The following is a 19,768-nucleotide window of genomic DNA, read 5'->3' on the forward strand; positions in this document are numbered from 1 at the left end:
TATATTCTACAGCTGGTTACTGATAATGGCTGTCAATGGAATCACAATCAGATAACCTCAAATGGAGACATTGATGATGTTATGTTCATAAGTGCTTCTCTTTGGGGTTGTCTTGGATGTTACAATCTCATGGGAATCAAATGTAAAACCATTTTTATATATTTTGGAATTTCTGCACCAAGATTACCCAAACAAGAGCACTGACCTGAGTAATAAATACAGTAAGTGCTACTTGTTGGGGTAGTTTTGCTGACATCTGAATCCCCAAATCCCTTCTTAAAGTTTTAACTTAGTACAACTACATTGTGTGTTATTGGAAGAAGGATGCTGACGTCTTTTCTAAGTCATCCATATTACCCTAATTTGAGCATTGACTTGAGTGTTGAATTCAGTAAGTGTTACTTGTTGGGGCAGTTTCAATTGACAAAAGCAACTAAACATGTTGGGAATCATATTCCTTGGGAATCACTCTCAGATCACTTCAAATGGAGACACTGATGATTCTTGTGTTCATAAGTGCTTCTCTTTGGGGTTGTCTTGGATGTGACAATCTGATGGGAATCAAATGTAAACCCGTTTCTATATATTTTGGAATTTCTGCACCAAGATTACCCAAACAAGAGCACTGACCTGAGTAATAAATACAGTAAGTGCTACTTGTTGGGGTAGTTTTGCTGACATCTGAATCCCCAAATCCCTTCTTAAAGTTTTAACTTAGTACAACTACATTGTGTGTTATTGGAAGAAGGATGCTGACGTCTTTTCTAAGTCATCCATATTACCCTAATTTGAGCATTGACTTGAGTGTTGAATTCAGTAAGTGCTACTTGTTGGGGCAGTTTCAATTGACAAAAGCAACTAAACATGTTGGGAATCATATTCCTTGGGAATCACTCTCAGATCACTTCAAATGGAGACACTGATGATTCTTGTGTTCATAAGTGCTTCTCTTTGGGGTTGTCTTGGATGTGGCTATCTGCAACGTTTTAAAGCAGGAAAAGTCATTATGGTGCAGATTTTGTCGGTTTTATTATCCATACAACACCACTCCCTTTGGTTTCTGATGTAGTAAGTCCATGTTGTTGGGTAAGGGTAGTTGATTTTGCAGAATGTGCCATTTAGAGACACAATTCAGTGTTAATTATGCTTCTTTGTCTTACTTTCAAGTACTGCTGATGGAGCTGCAACTGAAGGCCATCTTGTGGCAAAACATTGCACTAAGAGGGCTTGTTGCAGTCTAAATTTCCAATCATCAATGACAATGGGATGCATACATTAAAGGTGATGGCTGTCTGCTCATGAAGCCGTTGTTAACAACCATCAAGGCAAATGAAACTTGGTGAAAGAGGAGGAGTTTGGTGGAAATTGTTGGATTCAGTATTTAAGTTGGGCAAATTTGGGGAAGAAACACAACTGCTACTGGGACACAACTGAGAAGATGCCAGGAGGAAGCACTGTCTGGGCTATGGAGAAACTCATGAGCAAAGAAGACTACTGGCTTCATTTCTTTGATAGAGGCCAGACTTCAGCATTGGCTGGACTTTTTATTCAGTAAGTCTTACATGTTGTTCTGATTAAACATGATATATTCTACAGCTGGTTACTGATAATGGCTGTCAATGGAATCACAATCAGATAACCTCAAATGGAGACATTGATGATGTTATGTTCATAAGTGCTTCTCTTTGGGGTTGTCTTGGATGTTACAATCTCATGGGAATCAAATGTAAAACCATTTTTATATATTTTGGAATTTCTGCACCAAGATTACCCAAACAAGAGCACTGACCTGAGTAATAAATACAGTAAGTGCTACTTGTTGGGGTAGTTTTGCTGACATCTGAATCCCCAAATCCCTTCTTAAAGTTTTAACTTAGTACAACTACATTGTGTGTTATTGGAAGAAGGATGCTGACGTCTTTTCTAAGTCATCCATATTACCCTAATTTGAGCATTGACTTGAGTGTTGAATTCAGTAAGTGCTACTTGTTGGGGCAGTTTCAATTGACAAAAGCAACTAAACATGTTGGGAATCATATTCCTTGGGAATCACTCTCAGATCACTTCAAATGGAGACACTGATGATTCTTGTGTTCATAAGTGCTTCTCTTTGGGGTTGTCTTGGATGTGACAATCTGATGGGAATCAAATGTAAACCCGTTTCTATATATTTTGGAATTTCTGCACCAAGATTACCCAAACAAGAGCACTGACCTGAGTAATAAATACAGTAAGTGCTACTTGTTGGGGTAGTTTTGCTGACATCTGAATCCCCAAATCCCTTCTTAAAGTTTTAACTTAGTACAACTACATTGTGTGTTATTGGAAGAAGGATGCTGACGTCTTTTCTAAGTCATCCATATTACCCTAATTTGAGCATTGACTTGAGTGTTGAATTCAGTAAGTGCTACTTGTTGGGGCAGTTTCAATTGACAAAAGCAACTAAACATGTTGGGAATCATATTCCTTGGGAATCACTCTCAGATCACTTCAAATGGAGACACTGATGATTCTTGTGTTCATAAGTGCTTCTCTTTGGGGTTGTCTTGGATGTGACAATCTGATGGGAATCAAATGTAAAGCCATTTTTATATATTTTGGAATTTCTGCACCAAGATTACCCAAACAACAGTACTGACCTGAGTAATAAATACAGTAAGTGCTACTTGTTGGGGTAGTTTTGCTGACATCTGAATCCCCAAATCCCTTCTTAAAGTTTTAACTTAGTACAACTACATTGTGTGTTATTGGAAGAAGGATGCTGACGTCTTTTCTAAGTCATCCATATTACCCTAATTTGAGCATTGACTTGAGTGTTGAATTCAGTAAGTGCTACTTGTTGGGGCAGTTTCAATTGACAAAAGCAACTAAACATGTTGGGAATCATATTCCTTGGGAATCACTCTCAGATCACTTCAAATGGAGACACTGATGATTCTTGTGTTCATAAGTGCTTCTCTTTGGGGTTGTCTTGGATGTGGCTATCTGCAACGTTTTAAAGCAGGAAAAGTCATTATGGTGCAGATTTTGTCGATTTTATTATCCATACAACACCACTCCCTTTGGTTTCTGATGTAGTAAGTCCATGTTGTTGGGTACGGGTAGTTGATTTTGCAGAATGTGCCATTTAGAGACACAATTCAGTGTTAATTATGCTTCTTTGTCTTACTTTCAAGTACTGCTGATGGAGCTGCAACTGAAGGCCATCTTGTGGCAAAACATTGCACTAAGAGGGCTTGTTGCAGTCTAAATTTCCAATCATCAATGACAATGGGATGCATACATTAAAGGTGATGGCTGTCTGCTCATGAAGCCGTTGTTAACAACCATCAAGGCAAATGAAACTTGGTGAAAGAGGAGGAGTTTGGTGGAAATTGTTGGATTCAGTATTTAAGTTGGGCAAATTTGGGGAAGAAACACAACTGCTACTGGGACACATCTGAGAAGATGCCAGGAGGAAGCACTGTCTGGGCTATGGAGAAACTCATGAGCAAAGAAGACTACTGGCTTCATTTCTTTGATAGAGGCCAGACTTCAGCATTGGCTGGACTTTTTATTCAGTAAGTCTTACATGTTGTTCTGATTAAACATGATATATTCTACAGCTGGTTACTGATAATGGCTGTCAATGGAATCACAATCAGATAACCTCAAATGGAGACATTGATGATGTTATGTTCATAAGTGCTTCTCTTTGGGGTTGTCTTGGATGTTACAATCTCATGGGAATCAAATGTAAAACCATTTTTATATATTTTGGAATTTCTGCAACAAGATTACCCAAATAAGAGCACTGACCTGAGTAATAAATACAGTAAGTGCTACTTGTTGGGGTAGTTTTGCTGACATCTGAATCCCCAAATCCCTTCTTAAAGTTTTAACTTAGTACAACTACATTGTGTGTTATTGGAAGAAGGATGCTGACGTCTTTTCTAAGTCATCCATATTACCCTAATTTGAGCATTGACTTGAGTGTTGAATTCAGTAAGTGCTACTTGTTGGGGCAGTTTCAATTGACAAAAGCAACTAAACATGTTGGGAATCATATTCCTTGGGAATCACTCTCAGATCACTTCAAATGGAGACACTGATGATTCTTGTGTTCATAAGTGCTTCTCTTTGGGGTTGTCTTGGATGTTACAATCTCATGGGAATCAAATGTAAAACCATTTCTATATATTTTGGAATTTCTGCACCAAGATTACCCAAACAAGAGCACTGACCTGAGTAATAAATACAGTAAGTGCTACTTGTTGGGGTAGTTTTGCTGACATCTGAATCCCCAAATCCCTTCTTAAAGTTTTAACTTAGTACAACTACATTGTGTGTTATTGGAAGAAGGATGCTGACGTCTTTTCTAAGTCATCCATATTACCCTAATTTGAGCATTGACTTGAGTGTTGAATTCAGTAAGTGCTACTTGTTGGGGCAGTTTCAATTGACAAAAGCAACTAAACATGTTGGGAATCATATTCCTTGGGAATCACTCTCAGATCACTTCAAATGGAGACACTGATGATTCTTGTGTTCATAAGTGCTTCTCTTTGGGGTTGTCTTGGATGTGACAATCTGATGGGAATCAAATGTAAAGCCATTTTTATATATTTTGGAATTTCTGCACCAAGATTACCCAAACAACAGTACTGACCTGAGTAATAAATACAGTAAGTGCTACTTGTTGGGGTAGTTTTGCTGACATCTGAATCCCCAAATCCCTTCTTAAAGTTTTAACTTAGTACAACTACATTGTGTGTTATTGGAAGAAGGATGCTGACGTCTTTTCTAAGTCATCCATATTACCCTAATTTGAGCATTGACTTGAGTGTTGAATTCAGTAAGTGCTACTTGTTGGGGCAGTTTCAATTGACAAAAGCAACTAAACATGTTGGGAATCATATTCCTTGGGAATCACTCTCAGATCACTTCAAATGGAGACACTGATGATTCTTGTGTTCATAAGTGCTTCTCTTTGGGGTTGTCTTGGATGTGGCTATCTGCAACGTTTTAAAGCAGGAAAAGTCATTATGGTGCAGATTTTGTCGATTTTATTATCCATACAACACCACTCCCTTTGGTTTCTGATGTAGTAAGTCCATGTTGTTGGGTACGGGTAGTTGATTTTGCAGAATGTGCCATTTAGAGACACAATTCAGTGTTAATTATGCTTCTTTGTCTTACTTTCAAGTACTGCTGATGGAGCTGCAACTGAAGGCCATCTTGTGGCAAAACATTGCACTAAGAGGGCTTGTTGCAGTCTAAATTTCCAATCATCAATGACAATGGGATGCATACATTAAAGGTGATGGCTGTCTGCTCATGAAGCCGTTGTTAACAACCATCAAGGCAAATGAAACTTGGTGAAAGAGGAGGAGTTTGGTGGAAATTGTTGGATTCAGTATTTAAGTTGGGCAAATTTGGGGAAGAAACACAACTGCTACTGGGACACAACTGAGAAGATGCCAGGAGGAAGCACTGTCTGGGCTATGGAGAAACTCATGAGCAAAGAAGACTACTGGCTTCATTTCTTTGATAGAGGCCAGACTTCAGCATTGGCTGGACTTTTTATTCAGTAAGTCTTACATGTTGTTCTGATTAAACATGATATATTCTACAGCTGGTTACTGATAATGGCTGTCAATGGAATCACAATCAGATAACCTCAAATGGAGACATTGATGATGTTATGTTCATAAGTGCTTCTCTTTGGGGTTGTCTTGGATGTTACAATCTCATGGGAATCAAATGTAAAACCATTTTTATATATTTTGGAATTTCTGCACCAAGATTACCCAAACAAGAGCACTGACCTGAGTAATAAATACAGTAAGTGCTACTTCTTGGGGTAGTTTTGCTGACATCTGAATCCCCAAATCCCTTCTTAAAGTTTTAACTTAGTACAACTACATTGTGTGTTATTGGAAGAAGGATGCTGACGTCTTTTCTAAGTCATCCATATTACCCTAATTTGAGCATTGACTTGAGTGTTGAATTCAGTAAGTGCTACTTGTTGGGGCAGTTTCAATTGACAAAAGCAACTAAACATGTTGGGAATCATATTCCTTGGGAATCACTCTCAGATCACTTCAAATGGAGACACTGATGATTCTTGTGTTCATAAGTGCTTCTCTTTGGGGTTGTCTTGGATGTGGCTATCTGCAACGTTTTAAAGCAGGAAAAGTCATTATGGTGCAGATTTTGTCGATTTTATTATCCATACAACACCACTCCCTTTGGTTTCTGATGTAGTAAGTCCATGTTGTTGGGTAAGGGTAGTTGATTTTGCAGAATGTGCCATTTAGAGACACAATTCAGTGTTAATTATGCTTCTTTGTCTTACTTTCAAGTACTGCTGATGGAGCTGCAACTGAAGGCCATCTTGTGGCAAAACATTGCACTAAGAGGGCTTGTTGCAGTCTAATTTTCCAATCATCAATGACAATGGGATGCATACATTAAAGGTGATGGCTGTCTGCTCATGAAGCCGTTGTTAACAACCATCAAGGCAAATGAAACTTGGTGAAAGAGGAGGAGTTTGGTGGAAATTGTTGGATTCAGTATTTAAGTTGGGCAAATTTGGGGAAGAAACACAACTGCTACTGGGACACAACTGAGAAGATGCCAGGAGGAAGCACTGTCTGGGCTATGGAGAAACTCATGAGCAAAGAAGACTACTGGCTTCATTTCTTTGATAGAGGCCAGACTTCAGCATTGGCTGGACTTTTTATTCAGTAAGTCTTACATGTTGTTCTGATTAAACATGATATATTCTACAGCTGGTTACTGATAATGGCTGTCAATGGAATCACATTCAGATAACCTCAAATGGAGACATTGATGATGTTATGTTCATAAGTGCTTCTCTTTGGGGTTGTCTTGGATGTTACAATCTCATGGGAATCAAATGTAAACCATTTTTATATATTTTGGAATTTCTGCAACAAGATTACCCAAATAAGAGCACTGACCTGAGTAATAAATACAGTAAGTGCTACTTGTTGGGGTAGTTTTGCTGACATCTGAATCCCCAAATCCCTTCTTAAAGTTTTAACTTAGTACAACTACATTGTGTGTTATTGGAAGAAGGATGCTGACGTCTTTTCTAAGTCATCCATATTACCCTAATTTGAGCATTGACTTGAGTGTTGAATTCAGTAAGTGCTACTTGTTGGGGCAGTTTCAATTGACAAAAGCAACTAAACATGTTGGGAATCATATTCCTTGGGAATCACTCTCAGATCACTTCAAATGGAGACACTGATGATTCTTGTGTTCATAAGTGCTTCTCTTTGGGGTTGTCTTGGATGTGGCTATCTGCAACGTTTTAAAGCAGGAAAAGTCATTATGGTGCAGATTTTGTCGGTTTTATTATCCATACAACACCACTCCCTTTGGTTTCTGATGTAGTAAGCCCATGTTGTTGGGTAAGGGTAGTTGATTTTGCAGAATGTGCCATTTAGAGACACAATTCAGTGTTAATTATGCTTCTTTGTCTTACTTTCAAGTACTGCTGATGGAGCTGCAACTGAAGGCCATCTTGTGGCAAAACATTGCACTAAGAGGGCTTGTTGCAGTCTAAATTTCCAATCATCAATGACAATGGGATGCATACATTAAAGGTGATGGCTGTCTGCTCATGAAGCCGTTGTTAACAACCATCAAGGCAAATGAAACTTGGTGAAAGAGGAGGAGTTTGGTGGAAATTGTTGGATTCAGTATTTAAGTTGGGCAAATTTGGGGAAGAAACACAACTGCTACTGGGACACAACTGAGAAGATGCCAGGAGGAAGCACTGTCTGGGCTATGGAGAAACTCATGAGCAAAGAAGACTACTGGCTTCATTTCTTTGATAGAGGCCAGACTTCAGCATTGGCTGGACTTTTTATTCAGTAAGTCTTACATGTTGTTCTGATTAAACATGATATATTCTACAGCTGGTTACTGATAATGGCTGTCAATGGAATCACAATCAGATAACCTCAAATGGAGACATTGATGATGTTATGTTCATAAGTGCTTCTCTTTGGGGTTGTCTTGGATGTTACAATCTCATGGGAATCAAATGTAAAACCATTTTTATATATTTTGGAATTTCTGCACCAAGATTACCCAAACAAGAGCACTGACCTGAGTAATAAATACAGTAAGTGCTACTTGTTGGGGTAGTTTTGCTGACATCTGAATCCCCAAATCCGTTCTTAAAGTTTTAACTTAGTACAACTACATTGTGTGTTATTGGAAGAAGGATGCTGACGTCTTTTCTAAGTCATCCATATTACCCTAATTTGAGCATTGACTTGAGTGTTGAATTCAGTAAGTGCTACTTGTTGGGGCAGTTTCAATTGACAAAAGCAACTAAACATGTTGGGAATCATATTCCTTGGGAATCACTCTCAGATCACTTCAAATGGAGACACTGATGATTCTTGTGTTCATAAGTGCTTCTCTTTGGGGTTGTCTTGGATGTGACAATCTGATGGGAATCAAATGTAAAGCCATTTTTATATATTTTGGAATTTCTGCACCAAGATTACCCAAACAACAGTACTGACCTGAGTAATAAATACAGTAAGTGCTACTTGTTGGGGTAGTTTTGCTGACATCTGAATCCCCAAATCCCTTCTTAAAGTTTTAACTTAGTACAACTACATTGTGTGTTATTGGAAGAAGGATGCTGACGTCTTTTCTAAGTCATCCATATTACCCTAATTTGAGCATTGACTTGAGTGTTGAATTCAGTAAGTGCTACTTGTTGGGGCAGTTTCAATTGACAAAAGCAACTAAACATGTTGGGAATCATATTCCTTGGGAATCACTCTCAGATCACTTCAAATGGAGACACTGATGATTCTTGTGTTCATAAGTGCTTCTCTTTGGGGTTGTCTTGGATGTGACAATCTGATGGGAATCAAATGTAAACCCGTTTCTATATATTTTGGAATTTCTGCACCAAGATTACCCAAACAAGAGCACTGACCTGAGTAATAAATACAGTAAGTGCTACTTGTTGGGGTAGTTTTGCTGACATCTGAATCCCCAAATCCCTTCTTAAAGTTTTAACTTAGTACAACTACATTGTGTGTTATTGGAAGAAGGATGCTGACGTTTTTTCTAAGTCATCCATATTACCCTAATTTGAGCATTGACTTGAGTGTTGAATTCAGTAAGTGCTACTTGTTGGGGCAGTTTCAATTGACAAAAGCAACTAAACATGTTGGGAATCATATTCCTTGGGAATCACTCTCAGATCACTTCAAATGGAGACACTGATGATTCTTGTGTTCATAAGTGCTTCTCTTTGGGGTTGTCTTGGATGTGACAATCTGATGGGAATCAAATGTAAAGCCATTTTTATATATTTTGGAATTTCTGCACCAAGATTACCCAAACAACAGTACTGACCTGAGTAATAAATACAGTAAGTGCTACTTGTTGGGGTAGTTTTGCTGACATCTGAATCCCCAAATCCCTTCTTAAAGTTTTAACTTAGTACAACTACATTGTGTGTTATTGGAAGAAGGATGCTGACGTCTTTTCTAAGTCATCCATATTACCCTAATTTGAGCATTGACTTGAGTGTTGAATTCAGTAAGTGCTACTTGTTGGGGCAGTTTCAATTGACAAAAGCAACTAAACATGTTGGGAATCATATTCCTTGGGAATCACTCTCAGATCACTTCAAATGGAGACACTGATGATTCTTGTGTTCATAAGTGCTTCTCTTTGGGGTTGTCTTGGATGTGGCTATCTGCAACGTTTTAAAGCAGGAAAAGTCATTATGGTGCAGATTTTGTCGATTTTATTATCCATACAACACCACTCCCTTTGGTTTCTGATGTAGTAAGTCCATGTTGTTGGGTAAGGGTAGTTGATTTTGCAGAATGTGCCATTTAGAGACACAATTCAGTGTTAATTATGCTTCTTTGTCTTACTTTCAAGTACTGCTGATGGAGCTGCAACTGAAGGCCATCTTGTGGCAAAACATTGCACTAAGAGGGCTTGTTGCAGTCTAAATTTCCAATCATCAATGACAATGGGATGCATACATTAAAGGTGATGGCTGTCTGCTCATGAAGCCGTTGTTAACAACCATCAAGGCAAATTAAACTTGGTGAAAGAGGAGGAGTTTGGTGGAAATTGTTGGATTCAGTATTTAAGTTGGGCAAATTTGGGGAAGAAACACAACTGCTACTGGGACACAACTGAGAAGATGCCAGGAGGAAGCACTGTCTGGGCTATGGAGAAACTCATGAGCAAAGAAGACTACTGGCTTCATTTCTTTGATAGAGGCCAGACTTCAGCATTGGCTGGACTTTTTATTCAGTAAGTCTTACATGTTGTTCTGATTAAACATGATATATTCTACAGCTGGTTACTGATAATGGCTGTCAATGGAATCACAATCAGATAACCTCAAATGGAGACATTGATGATGTTATGTTCATAAGTGCTTCTCTTTGGGGTTGTCTTGGATGTTACAATCTCATGGGAATCAAATGTAAAACCATTTTTATATATTTTGGAATTTCTGCACCAAGATTACCCAAACAAGAGCACTGACCTGAGTAATAAATACAGTAAGTGCTACTTGTTGGGGTAGTTTTGCTGACATCTGAATCCCCAAATCCCTTCTTAAAGTTTTAACTTAGTACAACTACATTGTGTGTTATTGGAAGAAGGATGCTGACGTCTTTTCTAAGTCATCCATATTACCCTAATTTGAGCATTGACTTGAGTGTTGAATTCAGTAAGTGCTACTTGTTGGGGCAGTTTCAATTGACAAAAGCAACTAAACATGTTGGGAATCATATTCCTTGGGAATCACTCTCAGATCACTTCAAATGGAGACACTGATGATTCTTGTGTTCATAAGTGCTTCTCTTTGGGGTTGTCTTGGATGTGACAATCTGATAGGAATCAAATGTAAACCCGTTTCTATATATTTTGGAATTTCTGCACCAAGATTACCCAAACAAGAGCACTGACCTGAGTAATAAATACAGTAAGTGCTACTTGTTGGGGTAGTTTTGCTGACATCTGAATCCCCAAATCCCTTCTTAAAGTTTTAACTTAGTACAACTACATTGTGTGTTATTGGAAGAAGGATGCTGACGTCTTTTCTAAGTCATCCATATTACCCTAATTTGAGCATTGACTTGAGTGTTGAATTCAGTAAGTGCTACTTGTTGGGGCAGTTTCAATTGACAAAAGCAACTAAACATGTTGGGAATCATATTCCTTGGGAATCACTCTCAGATCACTTCAAATGGAGACACTGATGATTCTTGTGTTCATAAGTGCTTCTCTTTGGGGTTGTCTTGGATGTGGCTATCTGCAACGTTTTAAAGCAGGAAAAGTCATTATGGTGCAGATTTTGTCGATTTTATTATCCATACAACACCACTCCCTTTGGTTTCTGATGTAGTAAGTCCATGTTGTTGGGTAAGGGTAGTTGATTTTGCAGAATGTGCCATTTAGAGACACAATTCAGTGTTAATTATGCTTCTTTGTCTTACTTTCAAGTACTGCTGATGGAGCTGCAACTGAAGGCCATCTTGTGGCAAAACATTGCACTAAGAGGGCTTGTTGCAGTCTAATTTTCCAATCATCAATGACAATGGGATGCATACATTAAAGGTGATGGCTGTCTGCTCATGAAGCCGTTGTTAACAACCATCAAGGCAAATGAAACTTGGTGAAAGAGGAGGAGTTTGGTGGAAATTGTTGGATTCAGTATTTAAGTTGGGCAAATTTGGGGAAGAAACACAACTGCTACTGGGACACAACTGAGAAGATGCCAGGAGGAAGCACTGTCTGGGCTATGGAGAAACTCATGAGCAAAGAAGACTACTGGCTTCATTTCTTTGATAGAGGCCAGACTTCAGCATTGGCTGGACTTTTTATTCAGTAAGTCTTACATGTTGTTCTGATTAAACATGATATATTCTACAGCTGGTTACTGATAATGGCTGTCAATGGAATCACATTCAGATAACTTCAAATGGAGACATTGATGATGTTATGTTCATAAGTGCTTCTCTTTGGGGTTGTCTTGGATGTTACAATCTCATGGGAATCAAATGTAAAACCATTTTTATATATTTTGGAATTTCTGCACCAAGATTACCCAAACAAGAGCACTGACCTGAGTAATAAATACAGTAAGTGCTACTTGTTGGGGTAGTTTTGCTGACATCTGAATCCCCAAATCCCTTCTTAAAGTTTTAACTTAGTACAACTACATTGTGTGTTATTGGAAGAAGGATGCTGACGTCTTTTCTAAGTCATCCATATTACCCTAATTTGAGCATTGACTTGAGTGTTGAATTCAGTAAGTGCTACTTGTTGGGGCAGTTTCAATTGACAAAAGCAACTAAACATGTTGGGAATCATATTCCTTGGGAATCACTCTCAGATCACTTCAAATGGAGACACTGATGATTCTTGTGTTCATAAGTGCTTCTCTTTGGGGTTGTCTTGGATGTGACAATCTGATAGGAATCAAATGTAAACCCGTTTCTATATATTTTGGAATTTCTGCACCAAGATTACCCAAACAAGAGCACTGACCTGAGTAATAAATACAGTAAGTGCTACTTGTTGGGGTAGTTTTGCTGACATCTGAATCCCCAAATCCCTTCTTAAAGTTTTAACTTAGTACAACTACATTGTGTGTTATTGGAAGAAGGATGCTGACGTCTTTTCTAAGTCATCCATATTACCCTAATTTGAGCATTGACTTGAGTGTTGAATTCAGTAAGTGCTACTTGTTGGGGCAGTTTCAATTGACAAAAGCAACTAAACATGTTGGGAATCATATTCCTTGGGAATCACTCTCAGATCACTTCAAATGGAGACACTGATGATTCTTGTGTTCATAAGTGCTTCTCTTTGGGGTTGTCTTGGATGTGGCTATCTGCAACGTTTTAAAGCAGGAAAAGTCATTATGGTGCAGATTTTGTCGATTTTATTATCCATACAACACCACTCCCTTTGGTTTCTGATGTAGTAAGTCCATGTTGTTGGGTAAGGGTAGTTGATTTTGCAGAATGTGCCATTTAGAGACACAATTCAGTGTTAATTATGCTTCTTTGTCTTACTTTCAAGTACTGCTGATGGAGCTGCAACTGAAGGCCATCTTGTGGCAAAACATTGCACTAAGAGGGCTTGTTGCAGTCTAATTTTCCAATCATCAATGACAATGGGATGCATACATTAAAGGTGATGGCTGTCTGCTCATGAAGCCGTTGTTAACAACCATCAAGGCAAATGAAACTTGGTGAAAGAGGAGGAGTTTGGTGGAAATTGTTGGATTCAGTATTTAAGTTGGGCAAATTTGGGGAAGAAACACAACTGCTACTGGGACACAACTGAGAAGATGCCAGGAGGAAGCACTGTCTGGGCTATGGAGAAACTCATGAGCAAAGAAGACTACTGGCTTCATTTCTTTGATAGAGGCCAGACTTCAGCATTGGCTGGACTTTTTATTCAGTAAGTCTTACATGTTGTTCTGATTAAACATGATATATTCTACAGCTGGTTACTGATAATGGCTGTCAATGGAATCACATTCAGATAACTTCAAATGGAGACATTGATGATGTTATGTTCATAAGTGCTTCTCTTTGGGGTTGTCTTGGATGTTACAATCTCATGGGAATCAAATGTAAAACCATTTTTATATATTTTGGAATTTCTGCAACAAGATTACCCAAATAAGAGCACTGACCTGAGTAATAAATACAGTAAGTGCTACTTGTTGGGGTAGTTTTGCTGACATCTGAATCCCCAAATCCCTTCTTAAAGTTTTAACTTAGTACAACTACATTGTGTGTTATTGGAAGAAGGATGCTGACGTATTTTCTAAGTCATCCATATTACCCTAATTTGAGCATTGACTTGAGTGTTGAATTCAGTAAGTGCTACTTGTTGGGGCAGTTTCAATTGACAAAAGCAACTAAACATGTTGGGAATCATATTCCTTGGGAATCACTCTCAGATCACTTCAAATGGAGACACTGATGATTCTTGTGTTCATAAGTGCTTCTCTTTGGGGTTGTCTTGGATGTGACAATCTGATGGGAATCAAATGTAAAGCCATTTTTATATATTTTGGAATTTCTGCACCAAGATTACCCAAACAACAGTACTGACCTGAGTAATAAATACAGTAAGTGCAACTTGTTGGGGTAGTTTTGCTGACATCTGAATCCCCAAATCCCTTCTTAAAGTTTTAACTTAGTACAACTACATTGTGTGTTATTGGAAGAAGGATGCTGACGTCTTTTCTAAGTCATCCATATTACCCTAATTTGAGCATTGACTTGAGTGTTGAATTCAGTAAGTGCTACTTGTTGGGGCAGTTTCAATTGACAAAAGCAACTAAACATGTTGGGAATCATATTCCTTGGGAATCACTCTCAGATCACTTCAAATGGAGACACTGATGATTCTTGTGTTCATAAGTGCTTCTCTTTGGGGTTGTCTTGGATGTTACAATCTCATGGGAATCAAATGTAAAACCATTTTTATATATTTTGGAATTTCTGCAACAAGATTACCCAAATAAGAGCACTGACCTGAGTAATAAATACAGTAAGTGCTACTTGTTGGGGTAGTTTTGCTGACATCTGAATCCCCAAATCCCTTCTTAAAGTTTTAACTTAGTACAACTACATTGTGTGTTATTGGAAGAAGGATGCTGACGTCTTTTCTAAGTCATCCATATTACCCTAATTTGAGCATTGACTTGAGTGTTGAATTCAGTAAGTGCTACTTGTTGGGGCAGTTTCAATTGACAAAAGCAACTAAACATGTTGGGAATCATATTCCTTGGGAATCACTCTCAGATCACTTCAAATGGAGACACTGATGATTCTTGTGTTCATAAGTGCTTCTCTTTGGGGTTGTCTTGGATGTGGCTATCTGCAACGTTTTAAAGCAGGAAAAGTCATTATGGTGCAGATTTTGTCGATTTTATTATCCATACAACACCACTCCCTTTGGTTTCTGATGTAGTAAGTCCATATTGTTGGGTAAGGGTAGTTGATTTTGCAGAATGTGCCATTTAGAGACACAATTCAGTGTTAATTATGCTTCTTTGTCTTACTTTCAAGTACTGCTGATGGAGCTGCAACTGAAGGCCATCTTGTGGCAAAACATTGCACTAAGAGGGCTTGTTGCAGTCTAAATTTCCAATCATCAATGACAATGGGATGCATACATTAAAGGTGATGGCTGTCTGCTCATGAAGCCGTTGTTAACAACCATCAAGGCAAATGAAACTTGGTGAAAGAGGAGGAGTTTGGTGGAAATTGTTGGATTCAGTATTTAAGTTGGGCAAATTTGGGGAAGAAACACAACTGCTACTGGGACACAACTGAGAAGATGCCAGGAGGAAGCACTGTCTGGGCTATGGAGAAACTCATGAGCAAAGAAGACTACTGGCTTCATTTCTTTGATAGAGGCCAGACTTCAGCATTGGCTGGACTTTTTATTCAGTAAGTCTTACATGTTGTTCTGATTAAACATGATATATTCTACAGCTGGTTACTGATAATGGCTGTCAATGGAATCACATTCAGATAACCTCAAATGGAGACATTGATGATGTTATGTTCATAAGTGCTTCTCTTTGGGGTTGTCTTGGATGTTACAATCTCATGGGAATCAAATGTAAAACCATTTTTATATATTTTGGAATTTCTGCAACAAGATTACCCAAATAAGAGCACTGACCTGAGTAATAAATACAGTAAGTGCTACTTGTTGGGGTAGTTTTGCTGACATCTGAATCCCAAAATCCCTTCTTAAAGTTTTAACTTAGTACAACTACATTGTGTGTTATTGGAAGAAGGATGCTGACGTCTTTTCTAAGTCATCCATATTACCCTAATTTGAGCATTGACTTGAGTGTTGAATTCAGTAAGTGCTACTTGTTGGGGCAGTTTCAATTGACAAAAGCAACTAAACATGTTGGGAATCATATTCCTTGGGAATCACTCTCAGATCACTTCAAATGGAGACACTGATGATTCTTGTGTTCATAAGTGCTTCTCTTTGGGGTTGTCTTGGATGTGGCTATCTGCAACGTTTTAAAGCAGGAAAAGTCATTATGGTGCAGATTTTGTCGATTTTATTATCCATACAACACCACTCCCTTTGGTTTCTGATGTAGTAAGTCCATATTGTTGGGTAAGGGTAGTTGATTTTGCAGAATGTGCCATTTAGAGACACAATTCAGTGTTAATTATGCTTCTTTGTCTTACTTTCAAGTACTGCTGATGGAGCTGCAACTGAAGGCCATCTTGTGGCAAAACATTGCACTAAGAGGGCTTGTTGCAGTCTAAATTTCCAATCATCAATGACAATGGGATGCATACATTAAAGGTGATGGCTGTCTGCTCATGAAGCCGTTGTTAACAACCATCAAGGCAAATGAAACTTGGTGAAAGAGGAGGAGTTTGGTGGAAATTGTTGGATTCAGTATTTAAGTTGGGCAAATTTGGGGAAGAAACACAACTGCTACTGGGACACAACTGAGAAGATGCCAGGAGGAAGCACTGTCTGGGCTATGGAGAAACTCATGAGCAAAGAAGACTACTGGCTTCATTTCTTTGATAGAGGCCAGACTTCAGCATTGGCTGGACTTTTTATTCAGTAAGTCTTACATGTTGTTCTGATTAAACATGATATATTCTACAGCTGGTTACTGATAATGGCTGTCAATGGAATCACATTCAGATAACTTCAAATGGAGACATTGATGATGTTATGTTCATAAGTGCTTCTCTTTGGGGTTGTCTTGGATGTTACAATCTCATGGGAATCAAATGTAAAACCATTTTTATATATTTTGGAATTTCTGCAACAAGATTACCCAAATAAGAGCACTGACCTGAGTAATAAATACAGTAAGTGCTACTTGTTGGGGTAGTTTTGCTGACATCTGAATCCCCAAATCCCTTCTTAAAGTTTTAACTTAGTACAACTACATTGTGTGTTATTGGAAGAAGGATGCTGACGTATTTTCTAAGTCATCCATATTACCCTAATTTGAGCATTGACTTGAGTGTTGAATTCAGTAAGTGCTACTTGTTGGGGCAGTTTCAATTGACAAAAGCAACTAAACATGTTGGGAATCATATTCCTTGGGAATCACTCTCAGATCACTTCAAATGGAGACACTGATGATTCTTGTGTTCATAAGTGCTTCTCTTTGGGGTTGTCTTGGATGTGACAATCTGATGGGAATCAAATGTAAAGCCATTTTTATATATTTTGGAATTTCTGCACCAAGATTACCCAAACAACAGTACTGACCTGAGTAATAAATACAGTAAGTGCAACTTGTTGGGGTAGTTTTGCTGACATCTGAATCCCCAAATCCCTTCTTAAAGTTTTAACTTAGTACAACTACATTGTGTGTTATTGGAAGAAGGATGCTGACGTCTTTTCTAAGTCATCCATATTACCCTAATTTGAGCATTGACTTGAGTGTTGAATTCAGTAAGTGCTACTTGTTGGGGCAGTTTCAATTGACAAAAGCAACTAAACATGTTGGGAATCATATTCCTTGGGAATCACTCTCAGATCACTTCAAATGGAGACACTGATGATTCTTGTGTTCATAAGTGCTTCTCTTTGGGGTTGTCTTGGATGTTACAATCTCATGGGAATCAAATGTAAAACCATTTTTATATATTTTGGAATTTCTGCAACAAGATTACCCAAATAAGAGCACTGACCTGAGTAATAAATACAGTAAGTGCTACTTGTTGGGGTAGTTTTGCTGACATCTGAATCCCCAAATCCCTTCTTAAAGTTTTAACTTAGTACAACTACATTGTGTGTTATTGGAAGAAGGATGCTGACGTCTTTTCTAAGTCATCCATATTACCCTAATTTGAGCATTGACTTGAGTGTTGAATTCAGTAAGTGCTACTTGTTGGGGCAGTTTCAATTGACAAAAGCAACTAAACATGTTGGGAATCATATTCCTTGGGAATCACTCTCAGATCACTTCAAATGGAGACACTGATGATTCTTGTGTTCATAAGTGCTTCTCTTTGGGGTTGTCTTGGATGTGGCTATCTGCAACGTTTTAAAGCAGGAAAAGTCATTATGGTGCAGATTTTGTCGATTTTATTATCCATACAACACCACTCCCTTTGGTTTCTGATGTAGTAAGTCCATATTGTTGGGTAAGGGTAGTTGATTTTGCAGAATGTGCCATTTAGAGACACAATTCAGTGTTAATTATGCTTCTTTGTCTTACTTTCAAGTACTGCTGATGGAGCTGCAACTGAAGGCCATCTTGTGGCAAAACATTGCACTAAGAGGGCTTGTTGCAGTCTAAATTTCCAATCATCAATGACAATGGGATGCATACATTAAAGGTGATGGCTGTCTGCTCATGAAGCCGTTGTTAACAACCATCAAGGCAAATGAAACTTGGTGAAAGAGGAGGAGTTTGGTGGAAATTGTTGGATTCAGTATTTAAGTTGGGCAAATTTGGGGAAGAAACACAACTGCTACTGGGACACAACTGAGAAGATGCCAGGAGGAAGCACTGTCTGGGCTATGGAGAAACTCATGAGCAAAGAAGACTACTGGCTTCATTTCTTTGATAGAGGCCAGACTTCAGCATTGGCTGGACTTTTTATTCAGTAAGTCTTACATGTTGTTCTGATTAAACATGATATATTCTACAGCTGGTTACTGATAATGGCTGTCAATGGAATCACATTCAGATAACCTCAAATGGAGACATTGATGATGTTATGTTCATAAGTGCTTCTCTTTGGGGTTGTCTTGGATGTTACAATCTCATGGGAATCAAATGTAAAACCATTTTTATATATTTTGGAATTTCTGCAACAAGATTACCCAAATAAGAGCACTGACCTGAGTAATAAATACAGTAAGTGCTACTTGTTGGGGTAGTTTTGCTGACATCTGAATCCCAAAATCCCTTCTTAAAGTTTTAACTTAGTACAACTACATTGTGTGTTATTGGAAGAAGGATGCTGACGTCTTTTCTAAGTCATCCATATTACCCTAATTTGAGCATTGACTTGAGTGTTGAATTCAGTAAGTGCTACTTGTTGGGGCAGTTTCAATTGACAAAAGCAACTAAACATGTTGGGAATCATATTCCTTGGGAATCACTCTCAGATCACTTCAAATGGAGACACTGATGATTCTTCTGTTCATAAGTGCTTCTCTTTGGGGTTGTCTTGGATGTGGCTATCTGCAACGTTTTAAAGCAGGAAAAGTCATTATGGTGCAGATTTTGTCGATTTTATTATCCATACAACACCACTCCCTTTGGTTTCTGATGTAGTAAGTCCATGTTGTTGGGTAAGGGTAGTTGATTTTGCAGAATGTGCCATTTAGAGACACAATTCAGTGTTAATTATGCTTCTTTGTCTTACTTTCAAGTACTGCTGATGGAGCTGCAACTGAAGGCCATCTTGTGGCAAAACATTGCACTAAGAGGGCTTGTTGCAGTCTAATTTTCCAATCATCAATGACAATGGGATGCATACATTAAAGGTGATGGCTGTCTGCTCATGAAGCCGTTGTTAACAACCATCAAGGCAAATTAAACTTGGTGAAAGAGGAGGAGTTTGGTGGAAATTGTTGGATTCAGTATTTAAGTTGGGCAAATTTGGGGAAGAAACACAACTGCTACTGGGACACAACTGAGAAGATGCCAGGAGGAAGCACTGTCTGGGCTATGGAGAAACTCATGAGCAAAGAAGACTAC

The sequence above is a fragment of the Eutrigla gurnardus genome (assembly GCF_963514095.1).
Source record: "Eutrigla gurnardus genome assembly, chromosome: 17".
NCBI classification, from domain to species: domain Eukaryota; kingdom Metazoa; phylum Chordata; class Actinopteri; order Perciformes; family Triglidae; genus Eutrigla; species Eutrigla gurnardus.